The 27,566-nt window shown below is 40.5% G+C and overlaps 1 long non-coding RNA gene across 2 annotated transcripts; it reads left to right on the top strand.

Annotated features, from left to right (window-relative positions):
* Nucleotides 1-24,405, top strand: LOC142838324 (uncharacterized). 2 transcript variants are annotated; one of them, XR_012908534.1, is made up of 5 exons: nt 1-50; nt 9,896-10,063; nt 11,174-11,255; nt 16,173-17,283; nt 23,945-24,405. It is a non-coding gene; the product is annotated as an uncharacterized LOC142838324 (long non-coding RNA). The 2 variants fall into 2 exon arrangements; XR_012908535.1 differs by lacking the exons at nt 16,173-17,283; nt 23,945-24,405 and adding an exon at nt 11,603-11,680.
* The last annotated feature ends 3,161 nt before the right edge of the window (nt 24,406-27,566 follow it).

Genomic DNA, 27,566 nt, shown 5'->3' with positions numbered 1-27,566 from the left:
GCGGGCGACTAGACTTCCTTCCTAGTTGCGCAGAGGGCTGACGGTGATCTGTAAGTTTTTTCCCCTTTAAATAAATACCACCCTATTAATCATAATTCCTAACTGGTGTGGCATTGTTTATGACTTACGCCTTCAATTGGCGCCTTACTCAGAGTGCTTGAATGGCATGGAGGTTCTGGATTCATACCCCAACATCACTAAAACAACCAAACAAATGAACAAACAACACAAAGTATAAAAGACCTGCATTAATAAAATGTTTTTTAATCATTATTATTTTTTAATAGTTTATTTAACTTTATTTCATGTGCATTGGTGTGAAGGTGTCAGATCTGGGACTGGAGTCATATGTGGGTGCTGGGAATTGAGCCTGGGTCTTCTGGAAGAGCAACCAGTGGTCTTATCTGCTAAGCCATTTCTCCAGCCCCCTAATAAAATGTTCATATCTCATCTTTTAAAAATGATTCTCCATATTTTTATTGTTCTCTGCTCATTCACCTATACCAAGAAGAGATGACTTAGTTGCAGCTATTCTGATGGTACAGTGTTGGCTGTAAATACTTCCACATTGTGTTGGAGAGGCAGAGGGAAGGGGGAACATTTACATTTTAATCCCTTTTGCAACCGTCTGCTCAGTCTTAACTCTGAGCAGTCTCTTCCCTTCAGAATTTAGGAATGCGCCGAAGTGAAGGCACTTTTGGGCTTCTACAAGGGAGGGCTGTGGGCTTCTAGGGTTTGAACTTTTTCCTCTGTGCCTCCTGTAGAATGGTTTGTGCAGACAGCAAAGCCGGCAGAGGCCAGAGGCGGGCTTTTGGCTCCGCCCTCCCCTCCCCCCACCTCTTCCAACTCATCACATCCTTATATAATCCAAGAAAAATCTGCTTTTGGTTAGGATGCAGTGGAAGGCAAAGTAAACTTTTTTTTTTCCCCTACGTTAAATGTTCCAAGTTTGTACGAAAGTTCTGTCAAAGCAACTAGCTAAACGGAGGCAGCTGGAAGTCATTAGGGAAACTTGCTGTGGACGCTGATTAAAGCGGGGTGGAATTTGCTCTCTCCCTCCTCTCTCTTTTTATAGTACCCTAAGCAAGTTAGTGTTCCTTCTGAAATTCGAATTAGTCCTCTGACTGTGAGGGCTGGAGAAGTATTCTATTCCTTTACAACTGGATCCCACTCCCCTGATTTCCGAGGCCGTTACTGCAAATGAATAAATGAACGCGTTTGGAACTAACTGGTGTTCTGCGGTGCAAGCCTCTCTGTCACCATTACACTTGCGTCTTCCTGGTCTTGGTCTGATTTGAAATGATCACCGCTGAACAACGTTAACAACACTTTGTCCGACATAAAAAAAAACCCGGAAGCCTAGTTTTTAAGAACCCAATTTTCCTCTCTGCTTTTCTTCTTTCACTTCTCATGACAAGAAAGAGTTACAAATGAGTTCCTCTAAGTTCCAGCTCTCATGCGTTCAGGCTCCAGAACATTAAGGGGAGAGGCTGAAGTCACAGCCCATTGGACGACCCCTGTGGGTGGCGAGCCCAGGCCAGCCTTCATAAACACGCCAAGACCCTGGAAAAGGAAACAAAGATAGTTGACAAGCCAAGAGCTTGTGAAGTGGTGTCTCTTTAGGGAGGAGTCTGCTGGGAGGGCCGGGAAGGGTGCAGTCAGGGAGACCATGTTTCTGTGAGGTGTATTTTCAAAATACTCTCTGAAAACAAGCTTTTTGTCAGCTATAGTGGAGCGATGGATGTTGTGGTGGGCGGAGAAGTGCGGAACCAAATATCAAGATCTGAACTGGCAGCAAAATGAATTTACGATGTTGTGTGACTGACTGAGTCGGAGTTAATGAGAAACTGGGCTTCCGGAGACGCAGGAGGGGGCTGGGGGCACTGGGCAGAATCTTTCTCGACCCTTCTTAGCTTACAGAACAGCACAGAAAGCAAACAATGAAAGGCAACCTCTCCCTCGTGCTTCCTGGAATACCTATTAACGACAGTAAAAATTTAGATGTTGGACAACATCCTTGTTGTAAGAAACAAGTAACGTCCCTACAGGGTCTCAAAAGGTCATTTTCGTACTTCCCACTGCCCTCTCACCCACTCTATGCCACAAAGGTTTTTCTGTCCCTAGTTGAATTCCTGAAACACAGTAGCTCTTTTGGTTCTCTCAGATAAGGAAGCGTCTTGTGTCCTAGCCTAGCCTAGGGGGGCGAGGTGCTCTGGTGTTGGAGGCTGTACTTTACTGTGATAGTCTCCGTGCTAGTGAAAGCTGGGACTTCTCACTGTCTCCTGCCCCAGGTCTGTAGGAGGTGGCGGCAGGAAGAGCTGTCTGCAGTTCCCTGACCTCCTGCCCTTCCCTTCCACATTTCCTCTGGTCTGGAAGGGGCATGGTGGTACGTGGGTGCCTTGCTGGAGGATACAAAGGAAAACGATGGGTTTAATCCACCCCTCGTGGAATTAACAGACAGCTGTTCTTGCAGGGCTTGGTAGATCTTTAGAACTGACACTTTTCTCCTGCTCCTGGCAAATAGTAATGCTTTGTTTGAAATATTTCCAACCTCCAACCCCCAAATCCACGAGGAAGCCAATCTTCAAGCCTTCGATTTATAGAGAAATCCTTCCTGCAGGCTGTATCATGGTTGCCCACTTATATGTTAATCTCACTCTACTTGATGCTACGCTGCTGTGTTAAGGCTGCGGATCTCTCACAGTTACTTTGCATAGTATTTAGAAAACTTTAAGACTGACTCTTTTATTCTTTTATTGTTATTATTTTTTATTTTACAATTTTATATGTAAGAGCTGTCCTTACATTATTTTCACCCCGCACTGTACCCTTTCTAGCGTATCTAACATCTTCACATTCCAACACAAAATCACGGCCTCTTTGTTAATTATGATTATTATATATGTTTGTGCTTATACAAACGAATAGAAAAGTAAGCCTGCCGAGTCCATTTAGAGTTGTATATGTGTATATGTGTCTCGGGTCTACCCGTCGGGATGGGAGCACCTCAATCATAACACATCATTTCCATCAAGCATCAGCTGCAGCCTTTCCAGAGTCCACTTCCCCTGTCTTCCTTCAGAGGAAAGTCAGCTAGAGGCTGCCACGACCCTCTGGCTCCTGCCAGCCTGGGGCACAGCAGAGCTCTCTATGGCACCAGGGGAGATGCTTTGGCTGGTCTAAAACTAAAACACTTCCCAGCCCTGTCCCCTCCAGCTCACCAGTCAACCCCCAACTTTTGTAGTCTGGAAGTGGGTGGTCAAGCCAGGATAAATATATATATTTAATAAATACATAGATATTGCTATCTCATGTTATTTCTTTGTAAATGCTGTTGAACTTCACAATGGACTAAACCATGTTTAGGAACCAAGTTCTCAAGGCCTCTGAAAAACTAGAGAAAGAATCAATTTAAAAAATCCTATTAAGGCTTGACTTCCTGTTTTCTTTTAGGCAAAATCATCAGAAAAGAATCAAAATTTCCCTTTCCTTTTAAACTTTATTACCCCTTAAAGAACTTTTAAAAAATTAACATATAGTCCATATTTTCACAACAATCCTACAAGCTGAACTAAACATATATAAATACACACTACGTCCATGTATATACTAAACATATATAAATACACACTATGTCCATGTATGTACTAAACATATATAAACACACAAGATGTCAGTGTATGTACTAAACATATATAAATGCACACTATGTCCGTGTATGTACTAGACATATATAAAGGCACACTATGTCCATGTATGTACTAGACATATATAAAGGCACAAGATGTCCATGTATGTACTAAACATATATAAACGCACACGATGTCCATGTATGTACTAAACATATATAAAGGCACAAGATGTCCATGTATGTACTAAACATATATAAACACACACTATGTCCATGTATGTACTAAACATATGTAAACGCACAAGATGTCCATGTATGTACTAAACATATATAAATACACACTATGTCCATGTATGTACTAGACATATATAAACGCACACTATGTCCATGTATGTACTAAACATATATAAACGCACACTATGTCCATGTATGTACTAGACATATATAAACGCACACTATGTCCATGTATATACTAAATGCATTATTAAGACACACCTTTTGCTAAGGCTCACAAAACAAAACACCAATTTGGTTGCAGACAAAGTCTATAGTTGAGCAGACAAACTATTAGATTGATTAAAGAGATTTTCACACAAGGACAGTCTACTAATTTGCTGAGAATTGTATCTCAAGGTTAAAAAATTCTGGCTACATTCTAAAGCAGGGAAGATCAATTAGAACATTCATTAGATTCCTATTTACACTTTAATTGTCAACTCTGTTCATTTGTTGGAAGCCTTTTTTAGTCATTAGTGTCTGTCAGTAAGAAATATGTCTTAATTTCACTTACATTCATTTATTCATCCTTTCGTTCAATCAACAAACATTAATAATGTGCCGAGCGCTTTGCCAGGTTTACAAGGCTGCTGATGAGCGAAGACAAAGCTTTGCCCTCAAGGACACACTCACCTCAGATCCCCATGTCATCAAAATTAGTATGGAGACATTCAGTTTTCCTAAAATTATAAAAAATAACTGCTGGGAACAATAGAAACACACAAAAGGACCCTAATAAAAGTTTGTGCTTATTGTTCTTTTCTGCATGGAGTAATTAGCCCGTTTGCTTTTCAGATTTAAAGTATCTCCGTAGGCCTTGTTTCGACTGCCATTGGTCTTGTTTCCACTGTGGACTGTATAGTTCTCGAAAGGGGCACTATGTGTCTCTATGCGGACTCTGGAGTACCCTGCAGAGTCAGAATGCCTCCCACTTTCTGTCCAGGAAAAGGAGAGACCTCACGATGGTAATGAAGAGAACAGAAGCAGTTGCATTACTTAGACTCTGAGCAAGGAAGGTTTCTGAGCATAACTTCTGGACTGGGGCGGGGGATCTCTTACATATATAAATGGCAGAGGAAGGGATGAGTTCTCTGTAATCACTGCTGCAGCACAGGTACACTTCAATTGCCTTTGGCATGGTTACCTTGATGTCTCTCCATCTCTTTTTCATGCTTTTGCATAGACTCTGGGCCAGAAATGGGTCATAGGCCTGGATTTCTGCTTTCCACTGACTGCATACTTCTAAACACTCAGCCATCAAATCACAGACAAAGGTCTCTTCTTTTCAAGTTACCTCATACAAGAACATACATTCATATTATAATGTCTATTCTAATTATTCAGTTTGACAGGGTACACGAATTGCTTCCTTTCAGACATCATAGTCCAAATCCTTACTTAGAAAGGTCCATGAACTGTTGTTGTTCCTGATATGGCAACAGAGGCGACATGAAGTGGCAGCTCCTAGGCCAAGGCAGGAGTCCTCATTTGGTCTGCCAAGAAAATTATCTATTTAATATTTTTGAATCTCAGTTTATTTATTATTTATTTATTAACAAACATTTATTTCGAATATTTGCCAAGATAGATCAGTAGCCAGGGGTGCTTGCAATGCCTGCCCTAAGACAGCTTCAATTCCTGGAGCCCATATAAAGGCGAGAGGCATGAACTAACTCAATAAAGTTATCTTCTGACCTCTACATTCCTGCTGTGGCAATGTCCCCTTCCATGTCATACACACACACACACACACACACACACACAAACTTACACACACACTGAGACACACACAAATAAATACTATACAATATGTTCCTTTTACTTCATTTGAAAATCTGGAAACAGTTCAAACACATAGGAAGTGCAGAGACTGATATCATCCATGGGCATACAATTTAATGTTATTACCTTTAAATTTAACTAAATTATGTTATACTATCTGGCTATTTTTGAAACTTCTTTTGTTTACTTAACATTTTATCCCCAGTCTCTTTATCATTAAATACATGTATTTCAAATTTCCCTTTCCCTGTGTTTGAGCATTTTGTTTGTTTTGATTTTTCTACTATTTCCAATTATTCCGTATGGGACCAGCGTGAGGGTCTGAAAGCGTCAACGGAGAGGCAGCGCTGAGTCTTCAGCTAATACTGCTTTTCCTGTTAGCAACACGCTCAGATTTGAGTCCTCAGAAAACAAGCGCCAAGATAGAAGTGGGTATCTAGGAAATTCATTTTGGAAGATGCTTCAGATGATGGGGAAGGTATCTGGGGTGACAGAGAATCTCCAGTCCTGTGAATTTGTCATCCATGAAGGAACAGAGGCCGAGTGGCGGACTTGGAAGGGCCTCAGGTCACAGCACAGTTCTGAGGAAATACCCGCTCGTTTGGTGGTGCTTCCCCCAGGTTGAGGCTGTTAGTTGGAAAAGCAAAGTTTTTTTAAGTAGAAATGGGTCACCTCCTATCAAGACCACATTTTAACATGGACTGGAGATATGGGACGGAATTATTAGCTGGGGCTAGCATCACCTAAGTGTTGAAATAGTTCTCTTGAAAATCCTCAGCAAGTCCTTCTCGGATTACTTATATGTGTTTGCGTGTGTGTGTTTGTGCATACGGGCATGTGTGTGTTTATGTGTGTGTTTGTGTGTTTATGTGTGTGTTGGTATGTGTGTTTGTGTGTACGTATGTGTGTGTTGTGTGTACGTATGTTTGTGTTGTGTGTGTTGATGTGTATGTGGGAGGCAGTAACCTCAGTCTCTACAGACTGGCAAAGCGCAGCAGAACCAGACTGACTTCTGCATCCCAGAACCCCTTAGAGCTGTGGCGGTTCCTGTGATCTTATTTTTCTTGCTAGAATGAACTTGCCCTCTCTCATTTGCTCTAGGGTTTCCATTTGATTTCTTTTGAGGCGTGCTGTGTATTGAACAATTGCTTCAGTTTATTCTGTTTTATGATATATTTCTGCTTTACTTAAGAGGAATGAGTTTCTATTTCCTCCATCCTCTGCGTTATCAGAATCAGAAAGGATTCATTTTTCATCGGTAAAATGAATGCATAGAATCAACAAGAATCAATGAACTTCCTGCTTTGTCAGCTTAATTCTAATAAACAAAGCAAAAACAATGAAGCAGGATAATAATATTCATGGAGTGTGGTTCAGAGATAACCCAAGAGACAAGCTAAAAGAAGGGCCATGGAAAGATAATGGATACAGTCTGAATCAATATGCCAACTGTATCCCCAAAGTGTAGTTGCTAAGGATGCCCTACTCTAAGGGCATCTCTGAGGCTGAAGTTCATGGTTCAGTCATCTCAGTGTATCCTCCCTGAATGCCCTTGGCTTAGTCATTGTAGTGTATCTGGCCAAAGGTACTATTTAGGTTTGGATTTAAAAAGTTAAAGTATTAAACTGGATGTTTTAGAAAAGTGAGAGCCAATATTTTTATTAGAGAAAGGGAGTTTAGTTCAATATTTAAAGATTTAAATTTTACATTTTACCAGTCCATGTATTTAGGTTGTATGCAATTTACCTTAATATATATATCCATTAGTCTTACAAGGGATGGAAAGATAAAACTTGGACCAGGAATTGGAAGTGTTTCAACTTTAACTCATTTAAATGGCCAGTGCATGATAACTCTCCTGGAAACTCAAGTTGTCTCTGCTGATGACCAAGAGTCCTCTACATGGCTATTCACATCATTTTCTGACAACACCCATGACCATAGCGGAAAAGGAGGCAAGTGGTGTCACAGTGAACATGTCATGGATTCCGAATTTGAAAACCCCATCACCACCTTACAGAGGCCACAGAGGCCCACTTAGACTGTCTCACAATTACAGTTGCTCCTTGCTAAAGAGGTTTGCCTGTAAAACTTAGCTTCCTTTCTTCAAAGGAATCACGAAGTCTTCTCCATCAGTACTGAACTTTAAAGTGTAGATCTCAGTGTATGTGTTTTCTCACCAAGTCCTTGTAGTGCTTGTAGTTGATGGTTGTGCACATTTGGCCACGAGAACAGAAGAGGAAGGCTCGCCCACAGTTGTTTTCACAGGGAGTTGAGTTTGTTGATCCAAGGTTCCAGGATTTCCTGTTCCTCTCTAGCATTTATGAATTCAACTTCCAGTTCCAAATTTGCAAAGACCACTTGAGGGTTTAAGTAATGCCTTTAATTACAATGCAAAGTATAGGCAATTGCATCTCATGAAGCTAACAATTACCCAAAGTGTATTATTAGAGTGAGTTGTTGAAGTCTGCATAGTTTGTGAGGCACCCATCAGAATAACTGGGGGGCGAAGAGAGATAAACTAGATCGCAACAGTGAAGCTGGAAAACAACTTTGATTATGTCTAGAGTTATATGGTAATGATTCCAATTTTTGGGCATTGGGGTTCTTTGTAAAACATCCTTCCAGTCCCTTTTGCTTGCCCTTATTCAGAAATAGAGATACAGATGGTGTTTTCATTAACTTTAAAAATATAAACACAGCGTGCTAATGTGGCAGCTTACTATACTTTTGCAGACATTAGTTTATGTAATTTTCAAAATTTCCCTGGGACATAGGTGATAATACTCCCTTGAGATGGAGTCTAGAAGGAGATCAGCAATTGCCTGAAATCATGTACTTTAGAAGCAGTAATGTTGAATTGCACCCCATCTCTTCTGCTGGAGATTCTAAACTATTATATAATCAAGTGACTAGAAGGTTGAAACAATTCTTCAGCATTTCTCTGGTGATTTTTTTTTTAAAAAAACTATGTAAATACTCATAAGAATGACACTAGAAAATAAATACACTTATTCAAGAATACTTACAGATATATTTTTTGTCTTCTCTTTCTTTCTCCCTCTCTCCTTCCCTCCTTTCTCCCTTCCTCCTCCTCCTCCTCCTCCTCCTCCTCCTCCTCCTCTTCTTCTTCTTCTTCTTCCTCTCTCTCTCTCTCTCTCTCTCTCTCTCTCTCTCTCTCTTGCCAGTCTGGACTATTTTTTCCCTGTTCATGCTTGTGCAATCTCACATCCTAAGGATGGTGATGAACAGTCTGAAATAAAGACAGAAAGATGCATTTGTAGTCAGAAAAGTTTGAATTTTTTTTAGTAGTATAAGCCCTGTCAAGTTGTTTGGCTTACTTATTTGTTGAGTGGAAAAAAAACCAAGTAACTTACCAGGAGTTTTAAGAATAAATAAAGGAGACAGGATTTGTCAAGTGCCTGCCACTGTAGGCACCGAATACGTGAAGCTTGTTGTATTGAAAGCGGCACAGGTGCGGCGTCATTTCGATTCGGGCATTTTAAAGGTAGAGGTAAAACAATATCATGCTACATTTGAAATAACCTAAGTGGCTTCAATTGGCTCTCTTTATCGAGATTTTCAACACTCTGGTTTTCTATCTACATTTTTATTTGAAGTTCTAGGAGATGAGCTGGAAAACGCCAAGTCTCTCTGAGAGAGTGTTCTGTATGTTGGTGGACCCTCTAAGTATGTCTTTGGTCGTAGTATTTGAGCTTAATAAGCACGGTTGGTTGATGCTGACTGAAAGTAACAGAATGTTTCTCAAATCGAATGACTTCCATAGGTCGATAGTATTTTTACTAAAATTGACACCTAAGATACGAGTTTCCTTTGCTAATCAGAATTTCTCTGACTGGAACAGTAGGGCAGAGTGCTGGAGAGTCTCAATGGTGGCTCAGTGAAGGTTTTCAGGGAGCACCATGGAGGTGGTGGAGGTGGAAGTTCATTTTAATAATATTTGATTTTACTTTGAAATATGTGTGTGTGTTTGTGCATGCACGTGTGTGTGTGTGCACTCGTGTGTGTGCCTGTGTGTGGGTGTGTGCATTTGTGTACATGCGCCTATAGAGGCCTAAAGGGGTGTTAGAGCCCTTGAGCCTAGAGATGTAGGCTATAGAAGCTTCCTGATCTGTGGGCTTGGGGCTGACACTGGTTTCTCTGCAAGAGCAGAACATTCTCTTAACCTTCCAACTCTCTCTTGAGCTGCAGACTGTGACTGCGTGGAAAGAAGAAGATTGCAGGATAGGGGCACAGAAAGCTCATTCTTCACTATGTGAGGTCACCACAGGAAAGTGACCATCTGCATGCGAGGAAGTGAGTCTTTATAAGAGATTGATCCTACTGAACCTTCAAAGCTTCCAAAACCATAAGGCAAGTTTCTGCTGCTTACACTACCCAGTTAAGGGTAGTTTGTAGTGGCAGTGGGGGAGGGAGGGGCTAACATGAGCCTTAATGGATCCTTTCCATACAAATGAGGAGATTGAAGCAAGTGGTGCAGAGTCCATCCCTGCCTTAGCCCTCTGTCTTTTCTGGGTCAGAATGGGACGGGCATGGGAAGGAAGGCATCTCCTAACATACATGTTTGTTTCTTTTCCCGTTATCTTCTTTGACTTTCCCCCTCAAATCCAGGTGTCTTCCTTTCCCCACTACGGTCTTGTTTCTTCTGCATTTCTACCTGGCTGAAATTTCCCTGAAGGACATTTTCTTTTCCAACTTTGTTAGAATTCTGTGGAATCTAAAGGTGAGGTGCAGTGAGAAACACCGCATATTTCTGCATCATGATTTAGTGATTCAATTCCACATGCAATATGGTCCTTAAAGAATTTAAGGATGATTGATTTTGGACTATTTTTTTAATAGCATCTAGCCTGGTTTCTAGTATTTTAATTACAAAGTAGTTCTTTTAAATTTCGAATTCTCTGACTGTGTGGGTGCAAGTGTCCCCATAGCTTATGGGAATGCCAATATCAAGACGCAGGGCAATGAACAACAGACACATCTTCAATCTTGAATACCCAGAGCCGCCACTGTTTACATTACTCATTTCTCTGACGTAAAAGAGAAAAATAAAGCTATTCCCCATAGAAGCTTCATTTTACCATTTCTTCTGAGTCATCTTGCTCTTCAACTCCCTTGCCTCTACCTATAATAAATCATCAAGTCTTAGAGACACTACTTTTTAAAAACTGCCTTTCTTGTAATCAGTCTTCTGGTCTCTAGTCCCCTGTTGGGATTCCAGCCCCTCTTACTGCTAATGTGTTGCTTCTCCCTTGCTTTGTGTGACTTCTGGAACTGAGGTTAGCTAATACACACAGCAGGGCACATGTGGTATCGCAGGTACTAGTTTTTATACGTAGATTCAATTGACTGTAATCTCTTTTACTTCCTGTTCTCCAGCCCCATGTTATGCTTGGAAATCATGGACAGTTGAAACACCATGTATGTTAACTATTAACGTGTGTACTATTAATTATGTAACAGACCCTGTGCCAGGTACGAGCAACGTCGCCATGATCAAGATAAGGGCCAGTCCTCTGACATGCACAGTCTGTGGAAAATAGAGGTAAGTCCATTAAAGGCTCTACTAGTTCATCTAGCTCTCAGAATGAGAGACAGCGTTGTGCTACTGGGAAACAAAGAGCCACCACCTGACACCGACAGAGAAGATATGTTTGTATCTAAGTTCGGACCTCAGAGTTGAGAAGGTCCTTTTCTGGTCCAACCAAGGCTTTAAAGCTGAGGGCAAGGGACAGTGGCTTCAGGCAGAAACCATGCAACTGACAAGGGTCAGGCTGTGGCACACGATTCAAACCAGAAGGCAGTGTCTCGATCATGGTGGCTGGAGGAGTTCTGGTGAAAAGAGAAGCAGTGAGGAGTCTCCCTGGGCCTGAGCTGTGGCTCTCTACACAGGGGGGACCCATCACGTCTTCGCTTCATGAGCTTCTAGTGCAGACGACTTCAGGGCAGATGTCCAGGACTCAGCACCAAGGCATCTTCTGCCAAAGGACTTCACACACACCAGAGAGAATGAGACTTGCAGAAGAAAGGCCTTGCTGACCATCTTTTAAATAAGAAACTCGGGTTGTTATTCCTTGAACATGCTTTGTGAAACCAAGAAACTGAAACCTAGACTTACTGGCTCACCAATAATGTACGTATGAACCGAGAAGTACCACAGGTGAGCGAGGAATAAGGCAGAGATAAAGTCAAGAAAACGTCAAAGCAATGCAAACAAAGACGAGAAAGGCTCTCAAGCCTTTGGTGCACAGATACCTGCAGCACAGCTACTGGGTCTTAATTACAACTCCAGATGTTTCTTTCCTGCTCTCTTCCTCATCTTTTTTTCCTACCTCATGTTTCTCCTCCACCACACCCCAAATTCTTTCATTCTCTTCCCCGAATGAATATGTTTAAAGGTTTTGGTCTCCACATCATCTTCATAACAGCTTTCTTCTCTAAGGTAGACTGCCACCAGCCCTAACGCTTTCTTCTCTTTGAATGTATAGGCTTGATTCCTAGAAGAGGGAAGAGTGTAAGGCTTCATTTCTATATATTCAGGCTGGATTTGTGACCAGAGTGGGCTATGTTCCACACCAGTAACACCTGACTCCAGCACACAGCACGGAACGAGCTCTAGTCACAAGCACTGTGCGACTGACTGACGGTGTAGTCAGGACAGACTGGGCAGCAGCTCCTAAGCCTTGTTTTTCTATAGACAGTGCCTGTGGCCGAGAGCATGGCCTTAAGATTTTCATTACTTTAGATGATGCATAAACCTTCCCATTCTGTCTGCTGCCTGCCTCAAAGATCGATCCTTCTAAAGATATAGGGATATAGTGCAGAAATAGTTTGGGGGTCTATTTTAATTGAAGATTTGTATGTGTTTGGAGTAATGGGAGGGAGACCACCAAAGGGATTTCTTTTTTCTCAATATGCCTTAAAAGCAAATCAATATTTGAAGTTTATATATCCCTGGATGTTATATTCATAAATGGCCTCTTTTTCTTTGAGATTCACATTGCTTTGCTTACTGCCCTGGCTACATATCCCTAAGAAAACTTGCCCTCAAGTCTAGAAGTTTTAAAATATTTACTATTTTAATTACCATGAAGCATCAGTCTGGACATGGCTTAACTGGGCTTTCTGCTCAGAATCCTATCATACGGCAAAATACTGGCTCAAGCTTCTGTCTCTTCAAGCACAGATTCTCCTCCAAGCTTCCTCACTTGTTGTCAGTGTTCTTACAGTAGTTTCTGGCCAGGGGCACTTGCTCCTTGCCTTGTCCTGTTGTGATATAGTTGCCTGCTTCCTCCAGATTAAGAGCTCTGGGAGACTGTGCTGCCAAGCAACACGGAAGACAGATTCTTCTATTGGCCATGCTAAAATATGAGAGTTTATCATCTCCCCCATGTTCTTCTAACTGAAACACAGTCAGTAAGCTTGGACTACAGTCCTAGGGTGACAATTACACAAGCTCATGGTTGTTAAATTCAGGAGGCGAGGATCACGGGAAATGCTGTAGAATATCCCCACCATGCAAGTTTCTTAATTCCTAAGGTACTTTTGTTCAAGTGTTTGCCCTCTCTATAGGCTGAAGTTTTAAAAGATCCCTTATGTAAAGAATATGCTTGGCTCCCAAAGTTTGATTTGAAATCTACGGGCTGTTTTAAAATATACCCTGTGCTATACAATAGATTTCAAGTGCTCAGAGACTTATTGAGTTCAGAGAACCCACTGTGGAGAGGATTTGGGAACTGTGTCCCGCCTAAAAGAGACATACTATATTACACAGTCGCTCTGCACAAGAAGCCTTAAAGGAGGATGGATGCAGACCCACTAGGAGCCGAACTGTGCACTTTCTTTTTGAAGATATTGCAGGATCCTTTGAGCCTAGGCCTCATAATTTCCCTACCTTCATTTGACTAAACCTAAACCAAGACTAAAAATGCTTACGTTATGACCCTTTCTCTGTCTCTCTCTCCCTCCATCTCTCATTTCCTCCTTCCTTCTCCTCCTTTCTCCCTCCCTCTCTGATTTTTGTTTCTGGAACTTTCTGAGGCAATATGCTGTAGGGTTTCTTTCTTTCTTTCTTTCTTTCTTTCTTTCTTTCTTTCTTTCTTTCTTTCTTTTCTTCCTTCCTCCCTCCCTCCCTCCTTCCTTCTTTTTCTTTTCTATTTATGACTTGAAGGTAAACAGTAAGTGTGATTGCAGAATGTTTCTTTAGGAGCGTTCTGCCAGGGTAACCTCTCATTTAGTTAGTGAGGAAGAAAAAGGTTGGGAAGTTTAAGTATTTTCCCATGTTCATGCAGATTGGAAGGAGCAGGACTTTTCAGTTCTCACACCACCACCTCTTCTATGATGTCCTGCAGCCTTAGTTCATATGCCAACATGAGAGATACCATGTGGCCTTCTTGTACACCACATTAGGCTTCATGTAATATCTGTGTGTCCTGTGTCAAGCACTGTCTTATATTCAGACATATAGGACTATCCCAGACAGTTTGGGGAATAACTATTTTATTTCTCCTATCAAATGTTTCTAGTTCAATTTTCTGGTATCTTGATACATACAAAATACCATTTATTTCACAGAGCTTTAGGTCTCCTTTTAGAATGGGGAGAAAAAATATTGAGCACATTTTAGTAATATCTGTTTACCATTGGATAAAGAAGCTAACACAAGAAACGTATGAAAATTCCTGTTTTAATGGGAGTCTACAGGGAAAATCATCTACACTGAACCACAGATGCTTCCAAGACATCCTGATAAGGTCATACTCACAGAGCCTGTGTGGTTCTGAAAAGTTTAGTGTAACATCCCACTTCTGTAGGGGGAATAATTCCCCAACTCTAAGTTGGGTACTTAAGAACTGAATCGTGTAATGAACATAGATTATAAACCTGTGTTGGCTTATGAACTAAAAACTATAAGTTTTTTTTTATCTCAGTTTCTGAACTTCTCTGGTTTGCAGGGGACCTCTCCAGGCTATGGGAAGGAAAAGAAAAATGAAAGAGCATTGTCACTTAAACGCTCTCCAGCCTTCCTCACTTCCTCTTCCCCCTCCTTAATTTCAAGAATTGATGGGAGCCATGCTGAGCTTTCATAAGCTGTAATATTTCTGCAGGAAACAATAACAGCCATGTTAGATATTGTGCCCTTCTTAAAATAAAACATATATGCCATTTTTCCCTACTAGAAATCCCAAACCAAAACTTAACATGCAGTAAGTATTGCAGACGATGTTGATATGTGTGTCACTACTTTGTGAAAATGGGATTTTTATAGAAGTGTCGTGATGCATTCCACTTCACAGTGACAAAGTGATCCGGGGTGGAACCGTCAAAGAGCCTGCTAACGTGAACTTAAAGATTTTTGACTATCATTGTACTGTTTTAGCACCTTTCTGAAACTTACTAGGTCCAGGAAGGGTACCTCAAGAAGTCCTATAGTGTTTGTGGTGTGGGACATTTAGGACATTTAGGGCATTATAATAGTGTGCTACAGGTGCTTGTAAGATAGAATTATCTTCTCCATTTTACAAGAGGAAGAGGAAATCTGCTATCAGAAGAAAGCGTGACATGCTCACACAGATATTGGGATCCTAACTTTTCTGAGTACTAGGGTAGTGCCCCACTAGTATGTGTGTGTGTCTGTCTGTCTGTGTGCACACACATGCACACATATGCAGGTATGTGTGCACGTGTAAGAAAGAGGACAATGTAGATATCAAGGGTAGTCCCTCAGGTACTGTCCATTGTTTTTGCTGTTGGTTGTTTTTTTTGTTTGTATGTTTGTTTGTTTTGAGACAGCTCTCTACCTGTCTCTACCTGGTCTGGAGCTCACCAAGTCAGGTAGGCTAGCTGACTGGGGAGTTGGGAGTTCCAGGGAACCATTAGTCTTCCCCTCCCAGTGCCGGAATTATAAACATTGACCACTACACCTGCCTTATTTATTTTTAAAAGAGGACAAGACAAGCACTTTCCAGGCTGAACTATCTCCCCAGCCCCTAACATTTCATCATTGAAATACTTTTAGAAAGTGATAGAGGTGACAATATTCAGAAAATACATTTTTTAAAAGCACTCACCCACAAACATACGACAGGGTGAAATGTCCCTTCCATGCCTGGATCTTATGGGGTTCTTGCCACTCCTCCACTCTCCTCAGTTTGGTATCTGTGAGTTTGCTGCCTTTTCTCTCTAGATTGGATTGCCCTTTATTGTCTTCTCTGCTTGTTGAAATTCTGAGCACTACAATAGTCTATCACATCATTTTCGATTCATTTATATTGTAGTCCTTTTGTTTGTATTGAATGCTTCCTCCTTTAACCTTGGGTTGTTCAAACAATGTCCTTTAGACATCATTTTGGGGGATGTGCTATTTTGCGGTGGTATATTTGAGAATTATTCATGTTCATATCTGAACCTACTCGAGAGGTCAGCTTCATAATAATAGACAACATGGTTTATTCTTTTCCAGTAGCTTGAACACAGGAGCAGTCATATACGTGGGATGAATTTCTCTGAGTGAGCAGTTTATGAAGACGTACACCAAGAAGAGAGGATGTTATCGTCACCTTCCCAGACAGTAGAATTCTGAACACCATGGAATGGTCAAGTAGCTAGCACTGTTCAGAGGGACAGTGGCAGAAGTTAGTAAAAGAGGCAATTGTGATTAGGTAGTGGCGTTGAGAGTTGAGGAAGAAGTCCAAGGTTCCCTCAGAGGAGCCGTTAGTCTTCTCCAGTGGGGTTCTTTTTATGTGTCCCAACTACTGGGCTGAAAGCCCCAGAGGGTGCTCTACTGGATCTGCATATTTCCTAGCACAGAGGGCTAAAGCAGGAACCTAGGGGGCTTTGCTAATTGAACGACTAATGCATTGCAGTTGAGTCTGTCACACTGAGACTAGGAAAGGGGAACACATGTCGTCCACAGATTGCTTACGCGTTGATGAAGGTCTCTGCCTAAAGTGTTCTGATTTCTGGTGTGTATATTTGGATGGCTTATGCCGTTGTGAATCCTGTTTGTTTTCCTTCCCTCCTCCCACATGCCTTTCTGTTTTAAGGCATCTTTTATGCCAAACAAAGTAAGTCCAACAGCTGCCTCCACTTGGGTTGCCATTAGTATTGTTTCACAACCTCTTGTCTTCCCAGGTTTACTGAAAATATTACAGAACAGCAGGGAAGATTCAAATGGCTCAGTGTGACATTTTAAAATCACTCCCAACTTCCCGCTGAGTGACCTGAACTTTACAAGGGCTACTGAAGTAAGGTCAGGATTAGACTTAGGATCTACGTCAGTGCTGTCCCTATCCAGGACTGAGATCTCAGCACCATAACTGTTTCCTCTCTCTCTCTCTTCCTCTGCAACATGATTGAGACAACTCTCCCAGGAACTCTCATCATCAGCTCACCGGATGTGTGACATAGCCTGCTATCTTGTTCAGAGATTCTTGCTGGGACACTGGCCTTCTCCTTAAACAACATGTGCTGGTGTGGAAGTTGTTATCAGATGCTTATATACTTCCCATTCATGACCTAGGCTGCTGTCTTCATGATTCCAGTGAGAACATGGCCTGTGTTGGCAGGTTTGGGTAAGAGTATTCTTGTTCCTTCAACTATAAGTAAGTAGCTTTTAGTGAATTTGCAGAGAAAGACAGAGTCAACTAACTCAGCACAGGAATTGACTTTCAAGGGTTTATAATGGACTTCAGTTCTTTCATCAGACTTTAGGCATGCTGAATGTCTCCTTCCATGTCATTTTAATTATTCATAAATTTTTCAGTTTAGAATAGAACCATCAAGAGTGGAGAGATGGCTCAGTGGTTAAGAGCACTGGCTGTTCTTCCAGAGGACCTGGGTTTAATTCCCACAGCTCACATGCAGCTCATAACTGCTTGTAACTCTACATCCAGGGCACCCAACACCAACACGCAGACATTTATGCAGGCAAAATATCAATAACATAAAATAGAAGTAAATAAATCATTAAAAAATAGAATCTCCAAAAGGATTGTCCTTCCAGGACTAGATATTAACTATAATCAATGCTTAAAAAATAAAGGAGCATGGTCCCTAAACCTAAGTGAATATTGTTAGTTAAAATATTCTGCAATGTATTTACAGGGAGCTCATTAAGGATTTAATATATACTCCTCTTGAAGGAGACAAAACCATAGTATATGTGGCTTTCATCAATGGCTATCTGCAACACAAATAATAAAAACTGGACCAACTATCATGGAGATATAAGCCAAAATAATCAGAGGGGAAATTTTCATGATTAATTATTTTTTTGTTAGCAGATATTACATATTCATGAAGTACATCACAGCTGTTTCCTGACATGCTTTTTTAGGGAAAAGGCATGACGTTATAACTATACCTATACTTGTAGAGGTAGAGTGAGTCAAATCTTGTTAACTGTTGGCAATGCACTCAGCATCACTTGTGTATTTCCTTCCACATTTCTTAATTTTATCAGATCATGAAATGTAAAGAAAATTGTAGTTAAATGTGAAACCGAAACAGCATTTTAGGAAGGGATTCAGAATGGTCTTATATTTGGCACAATGACTACAGTCTTGTATGTAACAACCTAGTGAATATACAGGAACATGAGTTGAACCACTACTGGTTGTATCTGCGATCAGAAAAAAAGTCATATTTTCTGGTATTTAGGATGATAAAGTAGCTAACCCTAAACTGAATCTAAACTTTGGTTCCTTCTGTCATCACAGCAAAATACAACTAATCGTATCACATATTTTAATTTCTTTATCTTCAGAACTGATATTTCAGTCATCTCTGTTTCCAATGCAGACTGGAAATTTCCAGGTTTCCATACATGATTTGGATTTTTTCCTCTGTTTCAAACTTGTGCGTCCACTTGTATGCCAGACTTCTCAAGCACGACATATCCAAAATGGAGCTACTCTTGACATACACACTCCATCCCAGCTTCCCACTTCCAACAATCACTACATCCTATGGTTGCTCGGGCTGGGAACTTCGAGGCTCTGTTTGACCTCTTTCCTGTAAGATGTGTAATATAAACAGAGTCTAACCTCTCTCTCTGTCTCGGTCTGAGCCCCTCTAGGTTTTTGCTTGGACATGCTAAAAGAGTCCCAGAGGGCCTCTGTGTTTCAGACCTTGTCCCCTGTAAAATAACTCATAAGACTGACCCAAATGAGAAGAACTAGGACCTCTCTCTCTCTGCTCAGAACCTGAAGAGACTGTGCACTTCAGTCAGTGTAAATGCTCAGGTTCTTCTGACTGTATCAAGGCTCTACATAACCTGCTTTTCGTCAGCTGCCTGCCATTCCTCCCAGCTGTTCCATCTGTTTCCCTGAACCAGGTTCACTATGGTCTTTGTTATCCAAGACAATGCATCTTGGATAACAAAATTCATCTGCCTACAAAATCCCCCCCTTAATACCTGCATGGTTTACTGTCCCCCTTCAAACCAAACTTCATCTTCTAAAGTAGGTTCTTCATGACCCTTTTGAAAATGACCACCTGTCCATTTTGAATAGATACAGTATATCTTGTGCTCACATCTACAGGGTTTATGCAACAGAAAATTTGTTTTTTTCCTATTTATCAGTTTCCCATTATACATTTTGGAAGCTAGACAAAATACCCCTTGGCTTATAAAACAAAACAAAATCATACCAGACCACTTTAACCCTGCTAAATTATAGTAGTTAAGCTTGAATGTGTGAGGCTATTATTGGAAAATCAGATGAAGACCCATTTATCCAGAAGTCCCCAGCTCCTGGATCAAGTACCAACTCATAGTGAATGCTAAATGCTGAGGCAAATGTTATACTTCTGGAATAAGTCTAATTTAAAAGTTTGTTTATTTTGCCAGTTGGCAGACTGGATTGTTGGAAAGCCTTGAAAACAGAATTTGCATGTTCTAGACATTGGTTTCCTCATCTGTTAAATGAGAAAGCTGTGACTGAGTGTCTCCACATCTTTTACCACCTTTCCTATGACAGGAGAATCATGAACATTTCTCATATTCATAGGTCTTCAACAATTGTTATGAAATATTTACATGGTAGTTGATGAGGCACAGACTCCAGGCCTCGTGGAGGACAGCTCCATTTCTGTTGAATCTCTTTTAGCAATTTGGTACTACAGTTTGGTTTATAGACTTAGTTATCCCACTGAGACCTTTGAGTTTAAACTGTGCCTTTACAACACATATCGCCCCCTTATTTTAATTGTTATATAATTACACAGCAGCTAATGCCTCTAGTCCTCAGAAAACGTTGTGATGATAGCCCATAGAAACTGGTAACATTTGATTGCGAGAGTCACAATGTTAGCATCCCAAACATGTTTGGATGCTATATCTGTGTATATCTGTGTCCGTTCTAACATGATCCACACTTTTAACTTGAGAGTGGGCAGTCCTTCATTTTCCTTAACCAAGAATGCTGATGAATAATAGCCAAGTTGAATGATGAGTCACTTTCAGGTTGGCTATTATTCATGAAGTCATTAATTTCAGTTAATGAATCATTTTTTTCTTTGTGAACTCTCCTTAAATATAATTATCAAACTATAACCTTAATCGGCACTTAAAAATAATCTCTGTATAGAATTGGTGTTTTGTCATCAGCGTCCTTGAGACAACTGAATGCTTATGACATCTAGGGTATGATTACATGACTAACCAAACAAATTGTAGAAAATTTTCTGCTTTTAATTCTTTTATTCTTTATAGAAGTACTGTGGCAACTGACGGAAGCTTGGTATTTATAGGATAGTCTTTTTATATTTTCATCTCTCATATTTAAAATATTTTAGGTATTCTATCTAACAAATTTCTTATAACCACTACCCACAGGATAAAACCTTGACACTCAGAAAATGTAAGTCAAGATTTCCACAAATTCACTGTCTGATTTTCTGTTGAACTTTAAGACAGGTATTAGGCATTTCCTCTTTTAAGCATAGTCAGTGTGGTATTTCCTTGACCAAGATCACATATGAGGCTTGTTGAGGGTTAGGGGGTGTATGTTAATACTGGAGTTCTATCAGGAGAAATGTATTGAAATGTCCATGGATAAATCAAAGCCTCCTTAGTAAGCTTCCCTAACTTTTTCCCCATCTTGCAGAAAGAATATTATGTGGAACTCTTGGCCTAATTGAAAACATATGTCATTACACTTGCCGTCTCCAGACAGGCAGGCCAGCATCAGCTGCACTGTAGAAACTCGACACTCTTAATGTTTTCTCTTTATTACCAGGGAGGGTTTAAAGAAGACTAAGCAGCTCATGAGCAGTGGTAGAGTCTAAGAAACACTTTGGGCTATGAATTTCTGGGATTTTGTGCATGATTTGTGTTTTTATTTTTTCCATAATTCAACTGTTTTCCAGTTAAAATCCCTTTTTTCTTGAGGAAGTTATTTCCCTCCGGTATATATTAACGCAAACACAGAATTAAGAAGTTTCTTCTTTGTTTTAGCCTATTATTCTATGCTGAATTATTGTCTTCTTCCTTCAATCCTGCATGAGGCCTCACTAAAAAACTTGGAGTATTTGATTTTGTTTGGCTAGAGTACACTGCTTTATTCTCAATGGTTCACATGCATGGGTGTGGGTACTGTTTCTCTGCCCCATGTGTCCAGTTCTAACTACAAAGTGCAGACCTTCTAGATCAGTAGCAATAGAAACTTAGCCCTTCCCTGTCCCCTCCCATTCCTTCTGGCTTGGCGTTTGATGTGTAACCCAGGATGGCTCCAGACATGTGATCCATCTGCTTCAGACTCCAAGTGTGGAGATTACAGGCAGATCCCACAAGGTCCAGTTAAGCTAATATCCACATCTTAATCACCTTAAGGCCAGTTGTCAGGGAAAAGTCCTCAAGGTTTCCAGTGAGATCTGGCTTTAAGACCTTTAAGAAAAAAAAATTCTCTAAGCACAGGCTATGCAAATATATAAATATATAAATAAATAAATAAATAAATAAATAAATAAATAAATATATATATATATATATATATATATATATATATATATATATATAATCCAGAAAGTGAAATTCAGTCTCCCCGAAGAATGGAAAAGAAAAGAAATGTGCACAGAAATAGGAGGAAGGAAGAGAGAAGGCAACGTGGCTGTTGGAATCATTTAGTCCTGAAACCAGCAGAAATACAGTGTGTCTCTCAGCTTCTGCACAGTGGATAAAAGTTTTCCAAATGATATAGGGTTGGTTCCAAGAGGGAGGAAGCCACGTTTACACTCACTCATTCCTTCATAACCACAGTATTGCAGGCTGTGTAAGCCACTGCTGTTTTCCTCGTCCTCCCTAAGTGGAGGGAGGTGGAGTGCATTTAACTATTAACTATAAAAATAGCTTCTTCATTATTTGTTCTCAGGAAAAAAGGGAAAGCTCTCTCTGTATGTGACTCCAGCTCTGCGTTTCGTCCATTCCCTGCTAAAGCTCCTCCCTTAACAGAACCCCAAATTTCACAGATTTAGTAACAACTGGACCAAAGAAAGAGGAGGTCAAAGAGGTCAGAGCCTGTATGAGCCCCACCCCTGGTGAACCGAGAGAGAAAACTTAGGAACAATGTCTTGTGCCTGTCTCTGAGATACCTCTAATTGGTTGTAGCAGAGGAGTCGAAGGCCTCACACTACAATATTTGGTTCGGTAGTGCCGAGGAGGCAGAAGGAAGTTATTTCTGTTTAATATTCTTCTTTCCCTTGCTAAGCACTTTGCATAATTTAACCAAGGATTCTTTAGTCAAATCTAAAATGCCTTGGCAAGGAGTTAGGAGCAGTAACTTTTGAGAATGCAAAGAAAATGAGTTGAACTTTTATTTGGGTTCTTTCATAGCTAATGTCCTCATGGATTAATTTTTGACTCTGTGGGTCTCTGGGTTTTTCTGAGACTCAACAATGTGATTCCGAGTTGTGCCAACCATGGCGTATACAGTGCTCTACAGATGAGCCACACTGAAAGTAAACAAATGGAGCTAGAGTGCCAGATCACAGGGGAAGAAGATCCTTAAACCAATCTTCCATTTCTTTAGCTTTCCAGTGGGGAAGAACATGGAGAAGGCAGAGGACAGTTTGAAGTAGTCAATAGTCCTCTCCCGGCATGTACATTTGGGGGATTGAATTTAGGTTCTCAGGCTTTGTGACGGGCACCTTTACCTGCTGAACATCTCTGTGACACAGCAATTATTGTTAGTGTTGACTTTAGGAGTTCAAGGTCAACTATTTGTGTATAAAAACCGATGTTCATTCTTGTCCTCAAACACACTAGCATCCAGTGTGTGTATAACGCATGGATGCCAACCACACGCTAGAGAACAGAAAATCAAAGGGCTGTGTGGGAAAGGATTTGCCAGAGACTTCACAGGTGTCCATCTTGATCAACAGCAAGAAGAACTATGCAGTTTATCCATCTCTTGGAGATTCAAATTCACACATGTTTGAAATGATCATTATTTTGGCACCTGGGGATTAACAGTCTCCTGCTCCAAGTGGATAGTTTAGTGGCTACTTCCTACTGATTTATTCATTATTTTTCTGTAATGGATGGGTAATGAGAATCTTATTATAAATCAGATTTTGAAATATTTTGCTTAGTTTTGTTTTTACAGACAGCTATTAAGTAGGGATAATTTATAAGACAACTTCAACATATCTTGATATAAGTATATTCTGGACACATTAGGCCTAGCATATCTTAGATCTATAATTGAAAGCTAGTAATAGATAGGACACTGAAAAATGAATGTTTGATGAAATACCATGTTTTCATACAATATATCATTCTTCTCTTTCCTGATAACAGCATTTCCACCTGTCCTTCCTTTATAGAATCTCATTGTGTTGTTCAGGTTGGTCTTGAACTTGTAATCTTCTTGTGCCAGCCTATCAAGGTAGAGATAGCTGGAGTGCTACACTGCCTCTGGCTCCACAGCATCCCCTTTCACTTAAAGAAATCATCTTAATGCCAATTCTGGTAAAGATACCTATGTTTCTCCTGGCACAGAGTAGACATCTATGATCATGCTTATGACTGATTAATCACAGTGGTTCTTTTTCTTGACAATAATGATTGTTTCAAGTGTTAGCCCAACCCTAAATTATTGGCTGATATCCAGTGTTCCACTGTCAGCTTTTGCGCGTGAATGCCAAGAGAGAGAGGCACTTCTTCCTCTGTGATTTTTGAGATGAAGTCGTTTGTAGGTGCTTAAAGGCTAATTTCTCTCTTTACATTTACAGGAAGATCCTTCTAAGAAAAATGTACAGAGAAGCATCCATGAATGTTCAGGAGCTAGAGATAAAAAGAAAATAAAGAATACAGAAGAGAAAAGGGAAGGAAGAGAGAAAATTAGCATGTGCACAGAAGCATAGATGAGAGACAAGAGATGCAGAAGAGGAAAGAGGCTGGATAACTTCAGATAAGCATCTGAGTGCTTCAATGCACAGCCAGCAAATTTATTTTTAGCTTAAGTAAGGCTTAGTAGGCTTTCAGTGATATGGCATGAAGGGAGACAAAAACAATCTCAAGCAGACCCAACATTTAAGAAAGACCTGGTGTTGTGGAGGCAAAGCCAGGAAAGGGAGGTAGGTACAAAAGTAGAGAACACAATGGCTGGGAATGTGTAGACAATGAAGTTGCCAATGCCAGGGAAGAATTCTCAAGGGATGTAACATTTAAACCTAAACTGAACAATGGCCAGTGGTGGGGGAAAGCTGAGGTTGGAGCTGTAGGTAGTAGAACCTGCATGATGAACTTTTGAAAAGGTTATTATTGCCTGGATAGTGTCAGAAAAGGAGGAACGTGCAAAGTCGCTGGAGAGATAAGCTAATGGCCTGCCTGGAGAGGCCTTGGAAGTCAGGGTAAGACTACACACAATATAAGCACTACTTATTCATTCTCTTATTTAACTTGTATCAAACACTAGCTATACTCCAGACTTGGGGCTAGGAATTCAAGAGAGAACACAAAGAAGGCCAATGTCAGGCATGGGATATCTTCCTTTGAGTTAAGAAGTTCTGAGAGACAATACAGGGCATTGGCATTGCTCTTGATTTCATTCCAGAACTTGAGCATAAGACCTTAAAGGTGAAGCACAGGACTTGGAAAATCAAACTGGTACTGCCCTGAAAGCTTCCTCTGTAACGGCTAGCCTTCATTATGTTTGAAGTTACTATGCATGCGGCTAGTGAGAAAAACATTTTCAACAGTCATACCATGCTTTAAATTTTTCAGGCTACAATAACAATTGGTTCAGAAACATATGCCCATCAGTGCATAGGACTAGTGTCATTAATATTTGGGTAGCCAATATCTGTCTTATTGGACTTAAGGCCTACTTAATAAGCAGGAACTCATGGCTGGCTGGTTCTGTAAACCTAGCCCATAACTCACGGGTAGAGAGGTCACAGACTTACGGCCCACTACTACCATTCTGGTAAATTAGTACCATGTCCAGCTGCCTTCTAAATATTTATCCTTATACTCACAGATTAGTGAAGCTCTTACCCCTCATCATCATGGCCAACAACTGTTCCTAGTACAGAGAATAATTGATTTGGCGTGCCCAGCCCGAAGGGGACATCTATAACACTATCCTTAGTCAACATGACTGAGTGAGGGAAAGAAAGCATGTAAGAACCAGAGGATCAGCAGGACAGCTGTGAAATGCCATCCTCTGGCTATGACAAGGCTGATGTACCCATGAGCCTTACGAGGTCCTACTCTGAGCTGAGGAACTGAAAGTGTCAAGCGCTGTTGAGAGGGGAAAGGCCACTGTTCTTCAGGGACAAAGACCTGATAGATGCCCAGGTGTGAGTGGTTAGCTGTATATAGGCAATACTGATTGGACTCAGTAGGTGTATATATAAATAGAGGATTTTATAGATGAGTGATCGAGATGTGGGGAGTAGACATGGAGGAATTGGAGGGGAGGGAGGGGTGAATATGATCAAAATTGTCCTCATATATGAAATAAAATTTCTGATAAATGAATTTATTTATTTTTAAATTTATCTCTTAATATTTATTTATGAATATATATTTTTGTTGTTTTTATTGAGTTGTGTATTTTCTATACTCCCCTCCCTTCCTCCTCCCTTTCCACTCTCCTTCATAATCCCCACACTCCCAATTTACTCAGGAGATCTGGTCTTTTTCTACTTCCTTTATAGATTAGATCCTTATATGTCTCTCTTAGGGTCCTCATTGTTGTCTAGGCTCTCTAAGGTTGTAACCTGTAGGCTGGTTTTCTTTGTTTTTATGTCTAAAAACAACTTATGAGTGAGAACATATGATATTTGTCTTTCTGGGTCTGGGTTACCTAACTCAATATGATGTTTTCTAGATCTATCCTTTTGCCTGCAAATTTCAAGATGTCATTATTTTTTCTGCTGTGTAGTACTCCATTGTGTAAATGTACCACATTTTCTTTATCGGTTCTTTTGTTGAGGGGCATCTATGTTGTTTCCAGGTTCTGGCCATGACAAACAATGCTGCTGTGAACATAGTTGAGAACATGTCCTTATGACTGAGCATCCTTTGGGTATATGTTCAAAAGTGGTATTGCTGGGTCTTGAGGTAGGTTGTTTCCTAATTTTCTAAGAAACCATCATATGATTTCCAAAGCAGCTATACCAGTTTTCACTCCTACCAGCTAGAGAGAACACAAGTTTGTCTTTGACAATTCTACAATACAATAATTTATTTATCATTTATTTTGCTCCCCAATGCACATTCTTTCTTTAAGAAAATTATAGTCAGATGATCAAAACACACTGGGACTTCCTCAGTGCCTCTGTTTGCTCATCTGAAAATGGGCTAAAGTGGCTCCTTTCAGGAGCATGGAGAACTGGTAGGAGGGCATTCTGCAGTAGCTGAAGCTTTTTCTTTCTCTAGTTTTTGTTGAATATTGCAGTTCACTTGCTCAACAATAGGCCATCAAATCCTACAGTTAGTCCTACAGAAAAATAATACAAACATCCATTCTTAATAGATCCTAATTCATCTGGAAACACACATAATATCCTTTCCATTATGTTAAAAGCTATCCAACAAATTGGTCTGTCCAGTTATCGGGCTCTGAAGAATGTGTAGATTAATCAGCAGTATTGACTGAGGTGATTAAAAGCAATGTCCTGAATTAGCGACTTTTGTAAGGTGCGCATACAAAAAGAATTGTTTGTGCATTAATTCACATAGTTAGCATGGATTTCATTTTTTAAAAATCTATATACCCTGGAGCAAAGGATTGCAGCTGGTAAATTAATCAGCAGTGAAGAGTAAAATTACACAGTCTAAAGCATTCTGCTTAGCAACCCCCTTCCCTTAATGCCTCTGGTCTAATGGCAATGATGCTGAGAAGTGGAATGGTTGCTGTCACACCTCGTGACAAGTGCCGCTTGGGCCTTGATTAGATGGCGGCTGGTCCTGCTATTCATTGTCCCGGACACTCATCTACTGGAGTGGTGAAGTAATGACCACAGCTCTGTCATTAATCTAAACATTGGGTTGGCAGAGAAAGAGAGGGAGAGGGAGAGAGTTATAGAATGAGAAAGGGCTGAGACAGGACAGTTGATTCATTGGAGAAACCACTGGAGCTGTTTGAAGAGTTTGCAGAGGGCAGGCATCTCTATCTTTTTACTGTAAGAAGTATTAGAACAGTGCCTGGGGCTGCCAAGAGTGGCGGGCTTCTTCATTCAGTCCCACTCTCCTTTTTCAACAGTTATTCATACAGCGCCCAGTAAGAAATAGGAGCTAAAACAGATGGGATGACTGAAATTTTAAAAGCAGGTAAGAAAGGATGAGGAAATATGAGCTTGTGATAAAGATAACATATGCTGTGATAAGCCAAGTATAAGGGCT

Source organism: Microtus pennsylvanicus, chromosome 19, assembly GCF_037038515.1.
Source record: "Microtus pennsylvanicus isolate mMicPen1 chromosome 19, mMicPen1.hap1, whole genome shotgun sequence".
NCBI lineage: Eukaryota > Metazoa > Chordata > Mammalia > Rodentia > Cricetidae > Microtus > Microtus pennsylvanicus.
The sequence above is the reverse complement of the archived record's forward strand: the minus strand, read 5'-3'. Positions and strand labels throughout refer to the sequence as shown.